The sequence below is a fragment of the Ambystoma mexicanum genome, chromosome 14 (genome assembly GCF_040938575.1).
Source record: "Ambystoma mexicanum isolate Mex_15411 chromosome 14, UKY_AmexF1_1, whole genome shotgun sequence".
Lineage (NCBI taxonomy): Eukaryota > Metazoa > Chordata > Amphibia > Caudata > Ambystomatidae > Ambystoma > Ambystoma mexicanum.
The window spans coordinates 130,108,204-130,130,873 of NC_090940.1; the positions used below are offsets into that span (position 1 = coordinate 130,108,204).

Genomic DNA, 22,670 nt, shown 5'->3' on the forward strand with positions numbered 1-22,670 from the left:
GGCAGACTTTGCTCTGCGCTGTGCGAGTAATACATGTGTGACAACACGATTGTGGGGAAGATCCGCGCGCATTCTAGAGCATGCTGTGATGCCAGTAAAGATCTGCAATCGCCTATTAATGTTCTTTTAGTACATGGTAGCCTGTAAATAATGTTCTTATTACAGGCTAATTGTGAGATCACAACTAACCTATAGGAAGACAATAAGCCAGTAAAACCGTCAGGCTGCCACCAGACTCGCAATGATTTACAGCCGCCTGACTTGCCGGCATAAACTGGGCATTACATCCCCGGCGGTCCGGTAAATCGGGCGGCAGTAATTGCTAGTCCCATTCCCGCCATGGAAGCACCGGTGCTTCCATGAAAGTCTGCTGGAGGGTGCCGTTCCGCCTGTCCAGGTCAGACCTGGCGGGTGGAATGGCATCCGCCAGCGGACTCGTCGTTTTCCGGTCCGGAAACACTGGTGCCGGTAATCTTAACGGCACTTTGTTTCTGGACCGGCAAACTTGTAATGAGGCCCAATGACATCATATCCGTTATTACGCTTTAATTGTGACGTCACATTGTCTGCTGCTTGAGCCAGCACAGCAAAATGTCTGCTGCCCCTGCACACTTAATTAAAGCTGTCCTGTGACCATCTTTTCAAATGCCTTTCTTGTAAAATCGCTTTCTGGGACACTTTACAGCATTACCTGATGACAGGTAGTATGTTTATTGCGTGCACTGCTGGAGTTTTACACATGCGAGCAAGGATATGCACGGTAATGCTTACAATGAACGTGTTTAATGTGTTGCACTTGCAGACCAATATTCTAAAGGCTGCATATTTCTTTGTTTAATCCATACCGATTCTACATTGATTGCATGTATCAGCAGCTAGAACAACGCTGACATTACACTAAGCAAGCAGCCAGATGTTGAAGGCTAGGACCGTGAATGAATATAATGGCCCCGATCACGAGAAGAGGAGATTGCACGTCTCCACGGAGGTCCCTGATCTTATAAAGAAACTCAGCCTTTGGACCTGTTCCTCTTTGCAAGTCACTGAAGAGTTCTACGACCAATATCCCTAGAATGTATGTGGGGGGGGGGGAGAGGGTACTTTATCCTATGTATCACAAGTGGGGTTGGAGGTCGGAACTCGCTTTTAATAAGGAAATAAGGGACAGCATTATATTAAAAAAATACACACATTCATTTTAGACTCTGCAGTTCATATTACATTCCCTATAGAGGAACAGGTTTTCATTGACTTAAATGTCGGCCTCGTCATGAACATTTATCAAATTTGGCAATCAACTGATGTGGCCAGATCCAAACCGTGTTGAATGTTTTTCTGATGGGAAAAGGTTTGTGTTTGTGTATTGTATTTTTTTTTCTTCCGTTATGTTCCCATAAAACTCGAGCACTTTTTTTTGGGACATATTTCAAAATTCTCCACATTTTTGGCACAGACTCTGTCCTTCACCTGCACTTAGGCATGTTGAAAATAGTTAAAGAAGCCGATTAGCCAAAACTTGAGGTTAATTTTTTAAGAAAAAAAAATAGTATTGACAACGTGCACTGCCGCAAGAAAACTCAAGTGCAGCATAAAATGGCGAAAGGACCACAACTCTGGCACGAAAACACTGATTAAAAAAAACACGAACCCATGATCCAGTCTGAATAACCGCTGAGTAATGAAATAAAGCACCTGGGCCATATTCAACAACATGCAAGCCCATACCATGAGCACACTGACCATCAACAATACGCGCGAAATACACAATAGTCCTACAAGACACCTCCACCCCAGCACCAACCACACGCTTCGACTAATAAGTTGAAAAGAACACGCACATCACAAAAATAAATCAAGTTGCCAGGCACACACACAATGGGATCGGTGGCGGGGGGGGGGGAGTTTAGTATGTCTAAAAAGGTGAAGTCTGCAAATCATAGGACTGCCAACTTCAAAATACAAAGCCCTGTCCAAAAGAACCATTTCCCTATGACAGGGTAACCTTATTGTAAAGGAGTGGAGTGTGAGTTAAGGTTGACTTCATATTATTTGGACCGTGTTTTGCCTTCTACTCTGTGTAACAAAGTGGTTAATAAGCAGTAGTCGCACCCTGTTGAACAAAGTGCTGGGTGTAGTCTCATGCCGTCATTCTCCAGCAACACACAGCCTTATGCAATGAGAAGCGGAGGTTGGCTCCAGCTTTGAAGGGCCTGACCGGAGCTCTCTTGTAAGACAGTTTTGCTCATTGACGTCTGCTGTGTTCTTTGGCTCGGTTTACCTTTCCTATCCAAATGGGATTGGCTCCAGGTATGCGAAGCATGTGCAGGCTTGCTAATAGAGCAGATTCTGACAATGGCTTATGTTGGGCAATATTAACATTAGATTTGATGAATGCCGTGGATCTCCCTTTCTAAACTATTAACTACTTACAATGCTAGAAAGAAAGGCTCTTACGTAAGAACTATCTTCATGTACATGAATAAACAAGTAACAACACCACAGACATAACCAGCTCGATATTCTAGGCCACTGGTCAAAAATCTATGAAGCATGACTCGTTCAAGAGTGACCAGTCCAATCTGCTCGTGAATGCCGCACAACTCAAACGCGGAGGCATGCATACTTCATCCATGTTTCCTTCATAAACATGTTAAGCAGAGACCAGACATTTGCTTTTTTTAAATTTATTTTTTGAACCTCCTTTCCCTGAATCCCCCTTCTAGTTTGAGTATGGAAGACAGAATTCCACCACTTTGCATATGTGACTGAGGTTTACGTTTTACCAGTTTGTGCTGATCACTCTGAGGGCCAAAATGATTAGAATGCAAAACAACTGTCCATGCCCCCAACTCCGCCTCTGCCCATTTCCCAGTTTCTAAGATCAGTGGCATCCTGTGACCATGGAATTCCAACCGCAATAGCACTAGTGATTATTTCCTGTTTTCAAAAGCATTGTCAAATGGGGACAATCTCCTTTCATGTGAGAGTGTCGCTAACTCTACCTTAGTGTGCAATGGAAATGCTTCTCTTCCTTCTTCTCGACTCTATGTATAAGAAATGGAGCTTGAATCCTACTAACTGAAGGCGATCGTCTCTGAATAATCCTCCTTCTCCAGCATGGGTTCTGGCATGGATTCACATGCTCTTGACTATTCCCAGTCGACCGGCTGGGAATCAATCCTCAGTAAAGAAAAAATCAATTTTGTTTCATTTCTGAACTGTCTTTCCCCGAACATCCAATCACTGAGCTCTGGGCCATACCGCCCCCAGCCAATGACTGCCCTCTACCTAAGCCCATCCTCTGGCAACCATCTTCAGATTTTTACCGCACGTTCAAGTGTTGGGAGTCCTCGTGTTTAGCTCTCTAACTTTTACTGCGTTTTTTTTGCTTTTTGGAATAGTTTTACTTTATTTTTTGGTCAATCGAGCCTTGTGCTGCATCAATCAACTTTCCAATTAACAGGGACCCGTTTTTCGGATTCTTTCATTTTTTTTTTTTTCTTTTTTCTTTGTGGAGGCTTCCAGAAGATTCTTCAGGCTTGCGCTGAGTGGACCATGTCGGAGGAGAAGGATTCAACCCCACCTTTTCAAGCTTTGCCCCGACTGCGGCTTATGTAATGTCTTCTCGGACGACAAACATTCCCAGTGTTTCTACTGCCTGTACCTGACGCACAAGGAGGAAGATTGTGTGTTTTGCCAGGAGATGACAGCTCGCACACTGAAGGATCGGCATAGGCGGCTGAAAGAGTGGCTGCAGGCCAAGTCCCCTGCTCTTGGTGGGTCCCAGGAGAATGCCTCTCTCAGTTCCAAGAAAGCTGAGCAGGCTTCTAAGACCTTTGAGGGCGCTCCTCCTGCGGGGTCCAACAGAAGGCTAAGCACTGCGAGTCCACTGCCCCCCGGGAGCGCAGTTAAGGCGGGCTCCCCGGTGGCCAGGGAGCGTCCGATGTCTCCAGCGACTTCGGTCACCAGTCAGCGCTCAGGATCGTCGTCCAAGAGGAAATCGGACCATCTAGGCAAACTCGAGGAGAAGCCCAAGACCGACCTGCTGGAGAAGGCCAATGGGGATCGGGGCTCTGACCCTCCCCCCTAAGGAGAAGCCAAGCAGGACAAGGTGTCCGGGACGCCCAAGGCCAAACAGGACAAGTGACCGGTCCTGACCGTGAAGGCCCAGGAACACCCAGCGAAGGCCCAGCCTTCCATCGAGGTGGGCTAGTGGCGTCTCTCGCGAAGGCCGCTGAGGCAGATCCGCAAGACGCAACCTCGAAGGCGAAAGTGTTCCTTACTCCCAGGAGGGAGGCTGCATTCCGGCTCATAGAGAAGACCCCAGAGAACAAAATGACGGTCATCTCCTGAGACCGTCCCCTCTGGATGCAAAGAGGGGGCAGTGGGAGGCGCAGAGGTCCTCCAGGGCACAGATATCTCCTTAGGGGAGAAGCTCATCTACCTTCAAACCACCCAGGAGGAGGAGAACATCGGGAACCGGCCCTACGACAAGGGCGCCGATGACAGCGAGGATACGTCGAGGAAGAGCCGCAAGGCAACGAGGGACTGGGCGCTCTGCCTGCGCCCCAGCTGCCACCCCCGCCTCAGCTGCCTCCTAGAGATGTCTCAGTGGACATTCTCTCTGCACTGTCTCTGAGATACAGACAAGGATGCCTATCGTGCCGGCAGTCCCTCACACAACGGCCACAGAGGAAGAGGCACCCTGTGCCTCCTTGCCACCCCTTGCCTCCATCCCCCGTGGGATGAATGGGACCCCGACACGGCGAGGATGACGACGGGCACGGACGACTGTGGGATGGGGGACCTCCTGTCGCCGCCTTCTAGAGCCTCTCAGCCGGAAGAGATAGGCTTGTTTCACTCTATGATCTCCAGCGCTTCAGCGCTCTTCCAGCTCGCTCCAGAGGAGGGCTTCTTGTACTAACGCCGTGAGGTGAAAAAGACCATCCTCTCGGCCCCACTCCTAGATGACATTTGGGACAAAGGTTTGTCTCTCATGAAGAATCCTTCTACGGCCCTGGCGAAGAGGGATCACCTTGAGAAGTAGTACAGGGTGCCGGACTCTGCGCCCAAGTGCTTGCGGGCCCAACCCTTGCCGGACTCTGTGGTGTCAGCAGCGGCCAAGAAGTCGTTGGGCGCTTCTTCCTTGGCAGCGTCCACCCCTCCGGACAGTGAGGGGAAGAAATTAGATGCCATGCGGCGACGGGTTATCTACTCTGTGGCTACTACCATCAAGGCCGGCAACGCCCTCCCCATCGTAGGGCGCTACGACTGAGAGCTGTGGTTCAAGATCGCTCCCATCCTGGACTTCCTCCCCGACGACAAGAGGTCAGAGGCGTTGGAAATTCTGCAGGAAGGCATCGTACAACGCCATCCTGGTGGCCACAGACATTGCCGACGTGGGGTTCCGCCAGATGGGCAACAGGGTTTTCCTTAGTCGTTGTGGCTGGCTCAAGGCCGCCAACTTTCGTCAGGACGTTCAGACGAGGGTTTTGGACATGCCCTTTGAGGGAGGCACTCTCTTCGGGAAGGCTGTAGATGAGTCTCTACAGGCCATCAAGACGGACACGGAGATGGCACCTGCCTTGGGCACCCTTCAACAGCGGCGGCTGTCCTTTTGGCCCTCAGGAGGCAAGTCCCAAGGATCTTCGGAAGGTTTCCGCAGGGGCTCCTCTTCTTACCGCCAGCCCTCCCGCTCTAGGCCGATCCTCAACCTCCGACGACTAAACAAATACATCAAGTCTCAAAAATTCTTGATGGTCACCCTTCAGCACATGCTCTGACAGCTCGAAGAGGGAGACTTTCTGTCTTCGCTGGACTTGGAGGAAGCGTACTTCCACATCCCAATTCACAAGGGACACCGCAAGTTTCTGTGCTTCATCGTGCAGGGGCAGCAATACCAATTCAAGGCCCTTCAGTTCGGATTGAAGTCGGCGCCAAGAGTTTTCACCAAGTGCCTGGCGCCGGTGGCGGCGCATCTACGACTACAAGGGATCCACGTCTACCCTTACTTGGATGACTGGCTCATCCTGGCCAGCTCAAAGAACATCTCTGTTGACCACACGGCGAGGACCGTCCGCCTACTGACGTTCTCTGTGAACTATGCGAAGTCCTGTTTGACTCCACTGCAGGATGCGCTGTTCCTGGGATCCCGGCTCAACATGGTGTCATGCCTGGCATCACCGTTGGAGGAGAGAGTGGCAGCCATCCTGGGCATAGTGCAACGGCTGCTCGCTCTGAAGATCGCCACGGTGAGGACCATCAAGTCTCTGCTCGGCATGATGTCGTCATGCATTCACATCCGACTCTGCAGGCTACGGATACGGCCCCCGCATGAGTTCCTCAACGCCGGTTGGATTCAAGTGTCTGGAAGCTTCCACGACAAGATCGTGCTCGACGAGGGGTTCTGTCGGGCGATGAGATGGTGGGGCGTGCGCTCTCATCTTACCGGAGGCACAGATGTCCAGGCTCCACCACATCAGGAGATGGTAACAACGGACGCCTCCCTAGAAGGGCTGGTAGCCCATACCGGAAGTCTTTACGCTAGAGGCCTGTGGCTGCCGGAGGAGAAAACGTTGCACATCATCGTTCTGGAGCTGCGGGCGGTGTTTTGGGCCCTCAAATTGTTCCTGCCGTCCCTCAAGGGCAAGGCGGTGCGGGTCTTCACAGACCATACCACCACAATGTTTTACATCCGGAACCAGGGGTGGGGGCACCAGATCCCTGCTGCGCTCTCCAAAGAGGCGCACGATTTATGGCAATGGGCCGTCACCCAGGGGATGTTTCTTATCCCGTTTCATCTGGCAGGAGTGAAGAACATGTTCGCTGACTCCCTGAGCAGGGAGCTTCGCTCTTGCCACAAATGGGAACTTCGGCTGGACCTAGTGGAGAACCTGTTCCTCAAATGGGGCAATCCCCAGATCCACTTATTTGTGACGGTGATGTACACTAAGTGCCGGAGGTTTGCCAGCAGGTTTCCCCAGCATGGGGAATGGGGGACGCATTCTCATTCCCTTGGGAAGGGCGCTTTCTGTATGCGTTCCCTCCGTTGCCGTTGTTGCCTCGAGTCATCAATCAACTCAAACAGTGCCGTGGCCAAGGTAGATCTGTTACCCAGACCTTCTCAGCATGTCAGCGTCCCCTCCAGTCAAGCTGCCAGTGGTCGTGGATCTTCTCGCAAGGGAAGGAGGCGCCATTCTTCACCACGATCCAGGGTCTCTGAACCTGAAGGCCTGGCTCTTGCAGCATTAGAGTTCGGTGGCTACGATCTCTCGGCGGACTGCAAGGAAGTTCTCGCCAGGGCTAGAGCGTTATCTATTTTGAAATTCTACAGACTTAAGTGGAAGAGATTTGCTGTTTGGTGTCGTTTCCAGAAGATCAACCCGCCGAGGATCAAGGCTCCATGGGTGCTTCCATATTTGCTGTTGTTGGCCAAGTCGGGGCTGGCCCACGCTTCCATCAAGGTTCATCTGGCAGCTATCTTCCGCTACACCAGATCCCCAGGACGACCATCCTCGTGGTCGCACTGCTTGGTCAAAGAATTAGTTAAGGGACTATTCTGCTCGTTTCTGCCAGTGAAGGCTCTGGCCCCGGCGTGGGAGCTCAATGTGGTGCTCACTAGGCTCATGGGACCTCCGTTTGAGCCTGCATTCAGTACCACTCAAGTTTTTGTCGTGGAAATCTGCTTTTCTTGTGGCCATCACCTCTGCACGACAAGTGGGAGAGCTCCAGGCCCTTTCCTTTAAACCACCTTACTTGACTTTCCACGAGACAAGGGTGGAGCTGCGGACGCACCCCTCCTTCATGCCCAAGGTGCTGTCAGACTCATCTAAACGAGCCCTTGGTGTTACCAGTGTTCTTTCCGACACCTTCATCGCCGGCTGAAAGGACTTTGCACTCGCTGGATGTGGCTAGAGCGCTGACATTTTATGTGGCCCCGCACGAAGAGTTTCTGGAAAACCTCTCAACTTTTGTCAACTTTGGCCCTGTGAACTATGGGCAGGCCCTCTCGAAGGCTTCAATTTCTATGTGGCTCTCCGGCTGTATCACCGACTGTCACCGGTTGGCAAACCAACCGCTGCCTGTCTGTCCAAGAGCCCATTTCACCAGAGCAATCGCTGCTACAATGGTGTTCCTGTCTGGGGTGCCCCTGCTGGACATCTGCAGGGCTGCTACGTGGAGGTCGACATGTACCTTCACTAAATTCTACTGCGTCGACAGGGACTGCAGGGAGGAGTCTAGAGTCGGCCAAGCAGTGCTGCGCAACCTGTTCGCTTGAAGGTGAGCCTGGTGAGGAGGTAAGAGATGCTTATGTTGAGCCTTGCCACCTCCCGTGGTTGTGCATGTGTGTACTGCTAATTATACTGTATTCATGAGCATGTGAATCCATGCCAGACCCCATGCTGGAGAAGGAACAAGTTACTTACCTGTAACTGTTGTTCTCGAGCATGGGTCTGGCATGGATTCACATGCGAACCCTCCCACCTATCCGCCTACCCCTCTGTGGTTCTTCTCTTGGTCCTACTGCCACTTTACGTGCTACCAAATCTGAAGATGGCTGCCAGAGGAGGGGCTTAGATGGAGGGCAGTCATTGGCTGGGGGCAGTATGACCCATAGCTCAGTGATTGGTTGTTAGGAGAAAGACAGTTCAGAAATGAAACAAACTGATTTTTTTCTTTACTGAGGATTCCCAGCCTGACGATGGGGGAATATTCATGCGCATGTGAATCCATGCCAGTCCCATGCTGAAGAACAGTTGCAGGTAAATAACTTGTTCCATCCCATCTTCTTTACTCCCTACTTGTGGGGTATAACTCCAAATGGGACCGAAATAGAGCTTTTTGCACAGCAATAAAAACCTAATTTTATTGAAGCGAAGACTGTGCATGCCCTGGCACTTGGGCCTGCTTTGCCATGATGTGCCCTCCACCGGTCATTCCTTCTGTGCACCATTGGGACTTGAGATCTATCGCACATGACACAATATTTTCTTCCTGCTATCTTTTAATTTGTACACGTCCTATAAAAGGCTGTTCTCAGAATTGCTTAGAGAATGTCTTGTGCAGGGGCTAATACTAGTGCCTGTGTCGAGGATCTGTCGGGGCCTATCGCCTATTAAACATTCGCAGCCTAAGGCCTAACATTGGAGTTGCCATCTCAAAAGGCATTGCGCCTGTTACTATGGTCTCCCCAAAGGTTTCCCAACCCACTCCTGCCAGAGTGCTGTCTGAGGGCTCTGCAGAGCCTAAAATTATGTCCAGTACAAGAGATGTACTTGGACAGCGGTTCATTTTGCATGTTTGGGCCGTTCATTGAACAGCTGCCAGTGCGGTTGACTGTGCCTGGTAGGGTTGTTCAGGAGCGGCCATTTGCTACTGGTATGGTGGCCCACCCCTCGTGTTAACTCATGTTTCCCTGTATTGATCCCTGGCGATATGCTTCCCTCACCATGCACTTCCACCTATGCCTTTGTAAAGTGCTACGTTGTTTCCCCAAAACAAGGTCCTTGCTCGTTAAATACCCTAATAATAACAATGAGTTTGGCTAATTGGCCCAAAGATGGGGGACATTTTGCTTCTGAACAATCTAAGCAAAAGGTGACATACAGATAAACTATGCTGCCCAGTGGTTTCCTGCTAGTTAGGGTACAGGGTTTCCTTTGGCCTAAGGAATGTCTTTAGCATATAGTGCCCAGCACGCTTCAAGCCCCAGCCTCTGGGATCAAGTGTGCAGTGCACTCTGTTTGGGATATAGGGCCCATCTCACATTCTTAGGGATATAGACCCCAAACTTCTTTCTAAGACACAGTGGCCATTTCACATGGAGAATAACTCTGGACCTTTTGCTCATTGAACCTGTCAGGCAGTGAGACCCCTCCAATCCCCTAGCTCCATGGTCTTGAACCTGTAGATGGCGAGATACTGGTAGCTCGCCTGCAGCTTCCCAGTAGCTCCTTGCGCCAGACACACAAATTTGCACTTTGTGTTTATTTTGGTGTCTGAAGTGCCTGGGCCTCTTCCCCTGCCCCCTCCTTCTCCTCTTCCTGCAAACAGAGCAAACAGTCAAAAGCTATTTATACGGTGATAGGAAGGGCTGCATCTGGGCTTGAAGGGCTCGGCAGAGGCGTAGCCAGGATTGTCTAACAAGTGGGTCCGGAAGCTAATGTAGCTGGGCCCACTGCAGTGACAGTACCATTTGTAAATGCCCACACAGTGCTGCTGAGTGGGCATTTACAAATTTTGGTTGGGCCTTGCCCGCTAAGGCCCTACACTGTCTATACCTCTGTGGCTCGGGGCAGTGTCCCAACAAGGGGTTAAGTATTGATAACAAAAGTAAATGAGGAAATTTGTGTTGTGGCCATTGTCGCCAAGAGGTGCAAATGATGACGGATTAGAAAGGGAAGGTGTGCATAAAGCTGCCTGCCATGTGAAACATAACTGGGGCTGTGTTTCTTTAGATTTATTTTGGTTGCCATTACTTTGCATGCTGGTAATTGTAGGCTTTCAATCAGCATGGGGAAAAGAAAGATACAGCTGTACTCCATTTTTTTTTTGTCCCGCGCGTGTGTAGAAAAAAGAAAATCCATGCGAGTCACAGCTTGGAAGAAAAAGGTACATCTAGCTGTACGTGTTGCTGTTTATGGTAAAACTGTGAATTAATCATTTTTATATGAAGATACAGAGTTCTGTATTTTAAGGCAGCAATACCCCAATTGTATTCAAGGTTAAGATGGAATTTGCTATCTGGGGGCATCCACCTATATGAGTGTTCCAATACTGGAATTCAAGCGCAAATGGCAATTTTACATTTAAATAAATGGAAAACTACTAGCTGTGCTGCATTCTGGTGCTTCTCCACTTCAACAGGAACAAAAATGACATGAGCTATCAAGCTAGGACTTTAACTAAAATTCTGTTTCAGCCTGTTTTACAAAACAAGACTGCCAAGGAAGTAATTGAGAGAAAAGTGAGCAATGGTGTGCATGCTGTGAGAATGTCATGGTATCACAATTAGACACAGACACGAGATGTACATTTTCAAAATCTTTATTGAATAGAACTGTGGTTGAAGTCTGTCTATCTTGTTCTATCTCTACAATGGGAGTAGTCTCGACCATCAAACTAAAGTCAAAGGTAGTCCAAAGTTTCAGTCAAAATGATAAAGCTGCCTGTGTCAAAGCTATGCTTGCCCTCACTTCATCTAATACAATAATGTGTACAGGATTGGATCAAAGTAAAAGTGTAAGCCAAAGTAATCTCAGGAGGGCACTGGACCTGTTCCACAGGTCCCTTCCCCAAACTTGAGCTACTCAGGATTTCACAATGTTCCATAGACTTAAACAGTTCACCAACAGGATGTCGGAAAAACAATGGAGCCTTCCCCCAGCTCCCTTCTCCAAGTTCCAGCCACTTGGGTCGTCAATCACAGTTCCATCAATTGGGACAGTTCATATTCAAGTTCCTCAAAAAGATCGCTATTCATCAAACTTTTTTCTGGACTTCTGAATTTCACATATCACAGTTTTCATTTGGTTTCTTTCTCCACGAAAGTCGCAACGGATTTCCCTTATCTTAATAACACACAGGGGATTTTCTTCCCCAACAGTTTTAACAATGTTTCAACAGATCCTCATCACAAGGTTGAAAGTTCCTTTCACAAAGTTCAAAGTTCCTTTAGTTAAGAAGAGGCTTTCTTTCTCCATAGACTCCGTAGCCCTTCTTGTTACCTTTCTTCGGGACGTTTCGAGATCACACTTTTCAGTTCCTTTCACTTGTTTATCACTTGTTCAATACTGGGGTTTCCTTCCACAACCTTTCAGTCACTGTAACAAATCTGCATATGAGACCCTTTCGACAAACACACAGTATTCTTTAACCCTGTGTGGGACCCCTCTGATACCTGGCTTACATTTCACTTGAGGCGTGCCCCTGGCGTTCTGTACTTCCACTATGGGTCCCAGACCTCTGGATTCTCCGGCGTGGGTCCCTGACCCTCACGTGCTTTTCATGTGGGCCCCAGACCCTTAGGTTCACTTTCTTAGTTTTCACAAATCTTAATCCCAATTTATTTCCAGAGATAGACTTGCCCTCTTTAAACAGTTCCCATAATGCCTCTCTCCCTTAGACTATGGAACTTTACATTCAAGCCTTTTGCATAGCTTATGTTACTTTCTTGACTTCCATAGTGCTTCTCACGCTCTGCTCCTTGCATTTAGAACGAAATGCTTTCTCTAAAGCTTTCTTTCACACATGCACGAGGTTTCACAAAACTCACAGGTCGCTGCGTTATCGTCTGCTGGTTTCCGCTGCTCTCAGCATTGGGTCGGGGTCGTTCTCACTGTCCCTCTGACGCCTGGGCTTCCATTCACACGCCCAGGGGAAACGAGCACACCAGTGGACGCAGTCAGCAGGCTGCAGTCTGTCTTCTCCAGCTCTCTGGACACACAGCTCGCCAGCCATGCTGTAGCCCTTCCCAGACACTAGGCCAGCGCTTCGCCACTCATTTTTCTCCAGGCAGCATCCTCTGCTCCCTCCTGCTTCTTGGCTCTCCAGGTCCTCTCTGTGATTCCGGCTCGCTCCACTCAGTGTTTTTGACCCCACCTTATACCTTGTTGGCTCCTTAATGGGCTTCAGGTGTTGGTGATAATGATTGTGTGCCTGACCTTGCCTGTCCTCGTTAGCAGGACATTGCCATAGAGTAGGCAGGACTGCTGCTTGTCTTTCTATGGGTAATCTTCATTACTCCTGGTTGCCTCTTCTCTGTACTTTGGCAGTCAAAGAGGAGATATGAATTATGGGAGCAGTAGTATCCCACAGAAGGGGAAGGAAAGTTGGGTAGATTACTGTCAGGAAATGGGGGATACCATGTCTCATCTTCCGGTGTTTCTTCCCAACTCCCCAAGGACCCCCTACCCAGGTGATCCTCCCTCGCTTGTCCACCCCCAGGGTTGGCGATCCAATAGCGATGGCCCTTCCCTGGCCACCTGAGTAAGGGATCCGTAGGGATTGAGTAGTGAAACACCCTCAGGTTTTTCATAGCATGTAGACAGACATTCCAGCAGAAAATTCCACTGTCAATAAACCACCTAACCAACCAACGAAGGTGCGTCCGCCCAGCACTCCAGGCAGACACAACTCTTGTAATGGGGGGGGGGGGGGTTTGGTGGGCAGCAATGGAACTTCTCCAATCACTCTGGTCCTTGGGATCTTGCCCTCAAATATGCCCATAGTCACCAGTGTGGATATTCCTCAAATCTTGCTGGATCTGAATAGACACAAAGCAGAGCCAGGACCTGTGTTAGTTTTGGGAAGCAAGGGTCCCAGCACTCCCTAATAGTCAACTTTCAACTCAGATACTGGGGTGGATAGAGCCAACCAAGACAAGTCCAATGAGCAATTGCAAGAACTGAGATCCTGAACCCATTTGGTCTCCATTCAGAAGCCAAGAACCTGGAATCACCTGTAGAGACCAATAAACTTCCGGAATCAATAGAATCGACTGAGCTTTAGGCTGTGGATGTGGCCCCTGAAAACGGGCTCCATCTTGCTGCCATTGTTGGGAACAAGAATTTGTCGGATACAGGCCCTGGGAGCAGCCCCGTGCCTAATTCTACTCTCCGAAGTGCCCTAGTCCACCTTGCCCATCGTTGAACTAGCCATCAAGGAGGCACCCATATCTTTAATGGATGTAAATGCAAGCAAGTACTCTCCGAACTCCTAGATATAAAGAGGCTGCCTTTGCTCCTGATAAAAGGCCAAGGAAAACGGGGAGTGTGAGTCACAGGGGGTACCCTCTTGCCTTATAGATGTTACAGGGTTCTATAAACCTCCAGAGGAGTCCAAAAAACATACTGTCAAAGACCCCTCCGCTACAATGAGTACCAGCATACTGGAGTGGGGACCTATATGTGAGTATGAAGAAAACCTTGCACACTACAGTGCCAACGCCAAGAAAGTTCTCCAGGCCCATAGCCACTGTGATTCACGTGCACCACCTTGAAGGACACAGAACCGAGACAAGCAATCTCCAGCAGCCCAAACTCAAGCAAGCTGTTAAAACAGCCAGCGCAAGTACAACAAATGTAATATGGGATGGCAGAGTTACTAATGCAGTAGAAAACCCTGGCCCCAATGCTGCACACCCTAGGGCATGTAGATCACACACCAGGGGGGGGGGCACGACCAATAGCAAGGCAATTGGGGTCTTTAGGAGGGGCACAGTATTCCTGCATGAGGTTCCTAACCTATCTCCCACCGAATGAGAACCAAGGTTTGCGCTCATTAATAAACTCATGCAGTGGCTCTGCACTGTAAGGGGCTGTTTTTTTTGCAACCTGGGAGGCAATACTGAACTGCTCCAGACTGCACTATGAGGGTGAAAGTACATGTGATTTTGTGCAGATGGAATTTAGGAACCAGAGAGTGGCGAATGGTGTTCTGTGTACCAACACAAACCACAGTAGAACATTAAATGGCACAATTGTGATCCATTCCTATGTTCACTACAGCACTGGTCAACCCCCCCGGAACTGACCCTCATTACTCTGTGTTATCTGGTGCCAACACTGGCATTCGGGGAAAAGGACTATGGGCAATCGCTGAGTGCCAGGGATTGAAGGTCCATTAATAGATCTGTGAAAAAGGCAACTAAGCCTTAGGCTCAACTGTCATTAGCGGGACTCAGTTGGGTGGGAGTGGAGATGGGGTCATAGCAAACATCATTCTGCTTTATGGATGTCTGTACTGTTATTGTCAATTAATTATTTATTATGTTAGGATGCATTTTGATAGCCTGATGCTTGAATAACGTTATTTGATTAACACTATTGACAGAGTGGTACAACCATTGATACAGAGGAGTTGTAGATATGTGAAGGACACAACAAACCTTTTGAAGAACTTGAATGTTGTACAATTTGACCAGAGAGAAGATATACTGTTCACCGTGGATGTGGTGAGCCTATGCACCAAAATACCACATGAAGATGGGTTGACTGCCATGGAGTGGCTGCTACTACAGTGAGATGATTGTTAAACTGATAACATTTTTCTCCTAACATTATTGAAGTTGATATTGATGAATAATTATTTTCATTATGACACACAGTTCTACTTTCAAATATCTGGTACCTCAATGGGGGTCAGCGGTGATGCCTGTCTATGCTAATACTTTCATGCTACGTTTATAGATGGAGAATGTTTTATGTGAAACGGTGGAAAGAGAGTCTTAAATATTACATGCAATTTATTGATATTTCTGGAGTGTGGCATGGATTACAAGAACAACTTCAAGAATGTTTTGACTGTGTAAATGCAATTCATCCAAGAATAAGTATAACAGGTCTATGCAGTAGATTGATGGTTCCATTTCTGGACATTGACATTTACTGGGATGATAGGAAATTTTACACTAAGCCAACAGACAGAAATAGTTTACTAATAGCTGATAGTTTGCATCCTAGGAAAACTATTGGAAGCATTCCCGACAGTCAGTTTGTGAGATATAAAATAATGATGTCCAAGGAAGATGAATATAAATTCCAAGAGGTTGATCTGAAATATGCATTTATGAAGAGGGGTTACAAGAAGGATAGAATTGTGGACACTATACAGAGAGTAGAAGCACTACCTAGATCAACGCTACTAGGAAAATAAATGACTAAAGCATCCCCAAATTTAGTGTACATAACAACCTTCTTGAGCCAAAGTTGTACAATAAAGGTAATTATGAAACATTGTGATGGTTTGAAATTAGATGACACATTTAAGAGGCTGTTTACAGAACCACTGATATTTGCCTATAGAAGTAGTCCGTCATTGAGAGGTTTATTGGTAAGAGCGGATTGAGTCAGTGGGTTTGAGGATAAGGGCAACTGGAAAGGTACACAACCATGTGGCAACTGCCAACACTGCCATAATATTATCAAAGGCAATAGAATTAACCATCCTTACACGGAGAGAACTAGTGCTTCAAACCATTCAGCAACATGTGATGTTCCTAACGTAATGTATGGTATACAATGCCTTTGTGGTATCTATTATGTGGGGTTAGCAAAGAGAAAGGCGAAGGTATGCTGGATGTAGCAGAAGTTCAATGTATGCACAGGTGATGAAAAATCACTAGTGGCAGATCACTTTATCCAAAAAAGAAATGCAGTAGCCTAATTGCAGTTCTTTATTCTAGAACAAGTGAAGTTACCAAGAAGAGGAGGCAACCTACAGACAATACTGGAAAAGAGTGTACTATTTTGGATTTAAAAGATGTATGCCTTAGAACCAAAGGGATTGAACACAGAGTGTAATGCAGCTGGCTATAGCTGATCAAAAGATCTTGACTAAGATAAACCCTTCAGTGATAATAAGGTAGGTGAAGTATAGCTACTTTGAGTCACAGATCGATGCTAGAAGAATTTTGAATAGTTTTAACTGGGAGGGACTATATTCTAATCATTAGAGATGGGGTAGATTATGTCTGCCATAATTGAAGGTCATAAGAAGGTCGAACAAATCTAGACGCAAATCCGTGGTTAGGGGCGATGAGAAACTACTAGTTATATAAAAAGATACAAGTATCATGTTGTATAACTTGACTTTTGAAACTAATATATGGATTAGGGAATGTCAACTTTGAGTATATAAGGCGGAGAGTTGTAGACCATGTTGTCTGTAGGAGGTTGTAGGAACACACAGTATGTGAAGTTATTTGGCTGTCATTGCATGCTAGAAGCACTGTACGATGTACACGGATATCATTTTGAAGTTATTTATCCTGCGACAATGGCGCCACGCCGCATAATGTGTTTGCTGGGTGGTCAAGTGAGAAGATCAGTGAGAGCTAAGTGGGACAGGATAATTAGATGTCCACATTGAAGATTAGTAAGAGACACACCAATGATGAGATGCTTTATATGCAGATTTTATGGGAGGAGAACACACAATTTGACTTCACCATATAACGGAAATGCAGGACAAGTTCGATGTATAAGAAAAACAATAGGTGAGATGTTTTCATTTCCAACCAGAAGTACGTAGTGCTAGGTATTTGATCTAGAAATTATGCATGTTAATTACTCCTGTTAGGTTGAATGGTGTAGAGATTCAAGAATAAGGGAATCAAGATAGACCATAGAGGGGATAGTGTTGGAAATAAGATTGAACATTAGTAAGAAACACGAAACACAAAAATATAGAATGAGTTAATATAAGAGATTATTTTAGTGTATTATCATCTTTAGGATAACAGATCCGAAGATCTCCGGAAGGGCATTTGGCCAAACACATAGAGAAGTGGAGACTTTTTTAAATAAAGAATAAGTTCTGCCGTTTTTTGGTCTGATATTTACAGAAGAAATTTAAATATTACAAAGCCATGATGTGACTTTTTTGACATGGAGATATGTGAATACGTTGATTGATAACCTGTGATGAACTGATTATTTTGGAAGATTATGTTTAAATTCAGAAAACTAAAAATGTATGTTTTCATTTGAATTTATGAAGGTTTGAATCGTATTATTGAAGTTTTGAGAGATTGAATCAAGAAATTGATTGGAATTTAAGACAAGGGAGAAACTCAGGAGTGCATCTTGGGATTCCGTAAATGTTATGGGATGTATTTGTATCTTGATTCTATTTATTGTTCTGTAATTGCCAGCGGAACACCCCCAGACGCACCAGAAATAGCAGGAATATATACTAGAAGATTAGTTTAATTTACATAGAGGAATTAAACAGGAGTGCGCCCCACAACAAAATTTACACTTTGAAATAATTATCATGTGGGAAAACAATCTTGCCAATTATTTTGACATTAACATTTATGGGTAGTCAACAAAGTGGGCCTTGGTTTACTTTTCTTTGGCTGAATGTTGTGACTTGCCATTGGAGCAATTGGCATGAATTGGGGATATGCTAAACTGGCAGTGGATTCTGTTTTTTTTAACCAAGCAGAATGTGGTATATGTTGAGTGTTTTAAAAACAACATAACACATTGATTGAAATAATCTTCAGATTGTTTTTGCACATGCAGTCCCAAAGGAAACTGTGCTTGTTGAAATCCTGGATGCAGAAGCATATACACCATCCAACAAAAGGCAAAAGATGTACTATTTCCATCCAGAGGATTTTTTTTCCCCCTTCAGCATAAAAAGTAAATGTGCATCTTCAGTCTACGGTGCCCAAGTTACAGTTGGAAAAACAAATAACGTTGAGAGGCATTTTGCAATAATACACGCACATTAGGAAAAATATTTTTCCCGAAGGAAGCTGTCTGCGATCCTAAAAAGTAGGTAAACAAAATGCTGCCATGCAAATTCTGTTAGAGGCATCCTTCAAAGTGCTAATTATTTGATGAAAAACAAGTTTACTTTTGTAGATGCTGCAATTGTGAAGGGTGCAGTGACTCCCATGGCCGAGTCTGTTGTAAGAGATTTTATAAACTGCCATGAATTCGCCTGCCATGTCAGTTGTACAGTTAGTTCTCTTTCCATAGTGTTTGCACCTACATGCCAATGTGATTACCTGCCTCTACAAATCTGCCTTTTTTTCAGTCATGAACTTCCTGAAATAGAAACTTTGATCCTGTCTCACAGCATCTGAGTGCTATTTCTGTTTCAAGCTACACAGCAGATTACTGAGCACTGGTGGACAGCATACAGTGTCATCCTTCACATTGTATGTCTGGTTTCCTACATTCTGATCTCCTTGACAATTTTAGGAGACTGCCATTACTTAAAAATAATTAAAGATGTTTTTGACGTAATTAATATCATGGTAAATGCATAAATCATTCCTTTTTTTTTTATATAAAAAGCAAATAAACTGCCCAAAAAATCCTGGTACAAATTCTCATTGACATCACCACCCCAGTAGCTCTCGCCAGTAGCCACCGCCTGTTGGGCATGAACTACAAGGAGCTCTTGCTGATGTAAAGGTTGGAGACCCCTTCCCTAGCTCATGCAGATAGGCCGGCTTGCGTAGTTGCCCTAGATCTCTGCCCACCTGTAGCTCTGAGGGCTCTATGCTCCCAAATTCTGCATCATGCCCCCTGGCTCCACATAACTGCCTCCCTTACTACTACACTTTACCAACTTCCTACTGCCTTTTTTCATAATTATGTAACCACATTCTGTCTTGTCTCTATTTTTGTTTGAGTATTGCAGATCGTGTATGGTCCTTGAGGATAGGCTTGCAAAATTGTTGTTACCCTTGGTTCCTCTTTGTATGGCTAAGGCTGTAAGAGTTCTGGTTGGCATCTTCAGTCTCTCAGCTCATGCAGACGTCTCCTCGCGGTGTCCCTGGTCTGCTTCCTGCTCTGCCACTGTGCCATTTAGCTTATCCTGCAGTGACCGTCTTCCACCCGCCTTGAATTTCAGCAGTGATCCTCCCTTCTCCCTTATAGTAATAGTTTGTGGGGCCCTGTTGGTGCACGGTACCTTGTGGTTGGGATTGGTAAAACTCCATAGGTGGCAGTTTGAGGACCAGATCTCGAGGGTACCTGAGTGTGGAAACCAGCTTCTGAAGGTACACCCTTCGGCCTGTCTGCAAGGATCCCTGATGGAATTTGGGATTATATCTAATAGAAATTGGTTCATGTGCGAACAATGTCCCACTGTTTCTTACAGCTCTACTAAGGGTCTACATATATGGCCTGTCTGTACGTTAACGGGCGCATCACTCACACCTGCTTGGAATGTCAAAATGGCGTGGTGAAATACGCTTCGGCGTATGGATCAAAAAAGCCGCCTTCCTCAGGACCTAAGGTCAGATGTGTAAGAGCAAGACCCCTAAAAGAAAGGAGATAAGAACAGAAAAAAAGAGCAAGTCACAAATTAAGAAAATTGAAATGGAAGTGTCTGGCTCTCTAGCTCTCTCCCAACACCACTATGAAATCAGAAAGAAGAGGAATGAATTAAGAGTTAAAAATCTGTAGAAAAAAGCAAGGCACAAAGCTTTGTCATTTGAAGATGCAACATGCAAGGAGAAATTATTCTCCCATGGCCCATGGGGCAGGATATGGATGAGTATGTGACGAGAATGCAAGCACTTCTAGCAGCATAGGATAACAAGCCGTGGCCAAGGGAGAAGGGAACCAAAAACGGTCTAACAAGATGTCCAAAGGGTCATAGGGGGCCTTACAGATGATGACCCCTCGAATTATTTGGTATAAAGTGTGGATGTAAACATGCACACTAATTTGATAACTGCTATGGATGTCCACCCGGGAAGGGCTCTTCCAGGCTATAGTTCTCAATGACCCAAGCTCAACAGGACATACCCATCAAGGGGGCCATTTTCCCAGACTAGAGGGATACTCCAGCCTAGCCCCACAGTAGCAATGCATTGAAAATCAAAAATAATAAATGATAAATGGGGGGTGGGGGGGCACCATCTGCACTAAAGCCAACAGCGCTCTAAGGCAAGCTACCTCTGGGTATGCTAACTAGTGACCCAGAGTTCGGAGAGGACACCATTACCTTCACCGTCTCTACGTGTTGTGGAGGCAACTGCATGCCACATGAATTCCATCAGAGTGTAAACAAGGACGCAGAACTGCCGAAGAGCATTGAGGCAAGCTGTAGTTTGAAGGGGCATGTTCAAAAACACCCCGCCATCCGCCAGCAACTGGGGGGCAGGAAGGGGGGTTTATGGAGGAAACCAAAAAAAACATTTTATATATATATATATAATCTCACACAAAATCCCCTAAATGCCGGAAGGGTGGCTTACACAGGCTCATCGCATTGATAGAAATGGGCAAAAGCAGAGGAAAAAAAGAAGGGCAAACTGTACCTTATCTCTACCATCATCCGTGTTGTCTTGTAATAGCAGCTGCTGAGTCTAGCAGCCGTAGGGTCACAACGCGGTCGTGCCAGGAAATGAATCACTGGGATGATAAAAAAAGGTGAAGAAATCCCACATTAGTATACACGGATTCATAAACCTGAACTAGTGAAGCAGCGGCACCGCGGGCACTAAAGATCGCAAACTGGTTGTTTACCTTAATGCGATCGAGTATGCGGTGAACAGAGTGTCTCCTTCCTGTGTCTCCAAATCACTATGGGAACACAACCTGGGGGACGCTACTCGGTCGTGTAGAGCACCCTTGAAGCCCAGTGCCCGCAATTGGAATAGCACTCCAGAGAAGCGGGAATATCCACCATTCCCAGACATGCTCTGGTTAATGTGAGTGTGGTCGCCCTGTACATTTTCCACTGCTAGATGGCTACAGGGCATTGCCTCACAGATATAATGGCCAAATTGGAAATTGCAGACTAGAGCGCCAGAAGTCTCAACTGGAGACAGACTTCCTGTGGTGCATATACCTGCAGTATTCACGCGTTACAAAATGCAGCGTGCATAGGAGACGTCGCCTTAGAAGCACGGTGGCCAAATAAGAGGTTGCCAACTGCAAGGCCAGAAATCTCCACTAGGGACGGACATACTGTGGTAAATGTGCCTACAGTATTCACACATGGCAAGAACCAGAGTTCGATCATGGCCCATCTCACATCTGGTGGGTTTGATGCCCACACCGCTATCGGACAATAATTCTCGGATGTCCCTCATGCTATAAGGTAGACTCTCCACCCGTAACTACGGGATGAGATGAGTCTGCGAGAAACTGAGGATTGTATCAGGTCTGTTGCTTCAGGCTAGCCCTTATAGTTTTGGCAGCTGTAACCTTTGTGGTACATATCCAGATTGCCAGATTGGTGGGCAATTTCTCAGTATAAATGACCCTAGGACTGCAGTTGGTAGACGGGAGATCCTTCATTAAGGCCCCTTATTTTGTCCAGCGTTCCCAGACGGTGGATCCATCTGGACTCCTTATTGTTCAATGTTCGCTGCGTGTTGGAGCTATTTTTAACCGTGTCGATCACCCACCAATGCATGTCATCGGGGGAATGGGCAAATGCGACATAGTGAGAGACCATAGGTGCTAGACGATTCTTGCTCCTGATCCTTGATCGATGTTCATTAATTCTCGTGTGCACTGGTCTAGTGGTCTGTCCCACGTACCTCAATCCAATATACCACATTCGCAGTTGGATAGAAAGCGTATATCCCACGTTCTGTCTTCAATTTGGAAGCTGGACATTTTTTTGGTGAATTGGCAGGGTTGACAGTCGCCACATGAAAAATGTCCCATCAACGGTCGAAGGACCCTGTGGTTGATGCTAGCAGCCTGGCTTGTAGAGTGAACCTGTGGTGTCTTCATGGGCCTCATGTATAGTTGGCATTCAGGACCTCGGGAATAGGGGTCTGTTTCATCAATTCTTCAGATGCTGTCCGGCTTACTATGTCCTGGGGCATGGACTCGGAGGGGTGCTCAGACTTATCTACACTCCGCCCTTAATCGTCTCTAGGTAACGCGTGGCTCTGCTGCAAATGCCCTGGTAGTCCAGCTTTCCTAGGTTGCAGCGTCCCATCCATGCTATGTGTTAGTCACATCTCTGTAGTAGTTACAGCCTATTAATTGCTAGGTTCTATAGGCTGGAAATCTGGGTGGCACTACAGGCACTTTTAAAGGAGGGTGAACTTTAATCTGTGGCTGCTCTGGAGCAATACCCTGGCTGAGCTTCCTTGAAGTTCATGAGCCTAAATAAGATTATGTCTGGAGTGATATGTTGCCTGGAGCTTCACTTTTGGGAGTTTTCTTCCAATACAC

General features: G+C 46.7%; 1 protein-coding gene across 4 annotated transcripts in view; it reads left to right on the plus strand.

Moving 5' to 3' along the window:
- PALS1 (protein associated with LIN7 1, MAGUK p55 family member) overlaps positions 1–22,670 on the plus strand; it is a 908,688-nt gene that overhangs the window by 111,738 nt on the left and 774,280 nt on the right. The window contains exon 3 of one of the 4 annotated variants that reach the window (XM_069638717.1): positions 16,184–16,362. The exons of the other annotated variants lie outside the window; for them this stretch is intronic. The gene's annotated coding sequence lies outside the window, so the exon portion shown is untranslated. The remainder of the gene's footprint in view (positions 1–16,183; positions 16,363–22,670) is intronic. 4 annotated transcript variants of the gene reach the window in all.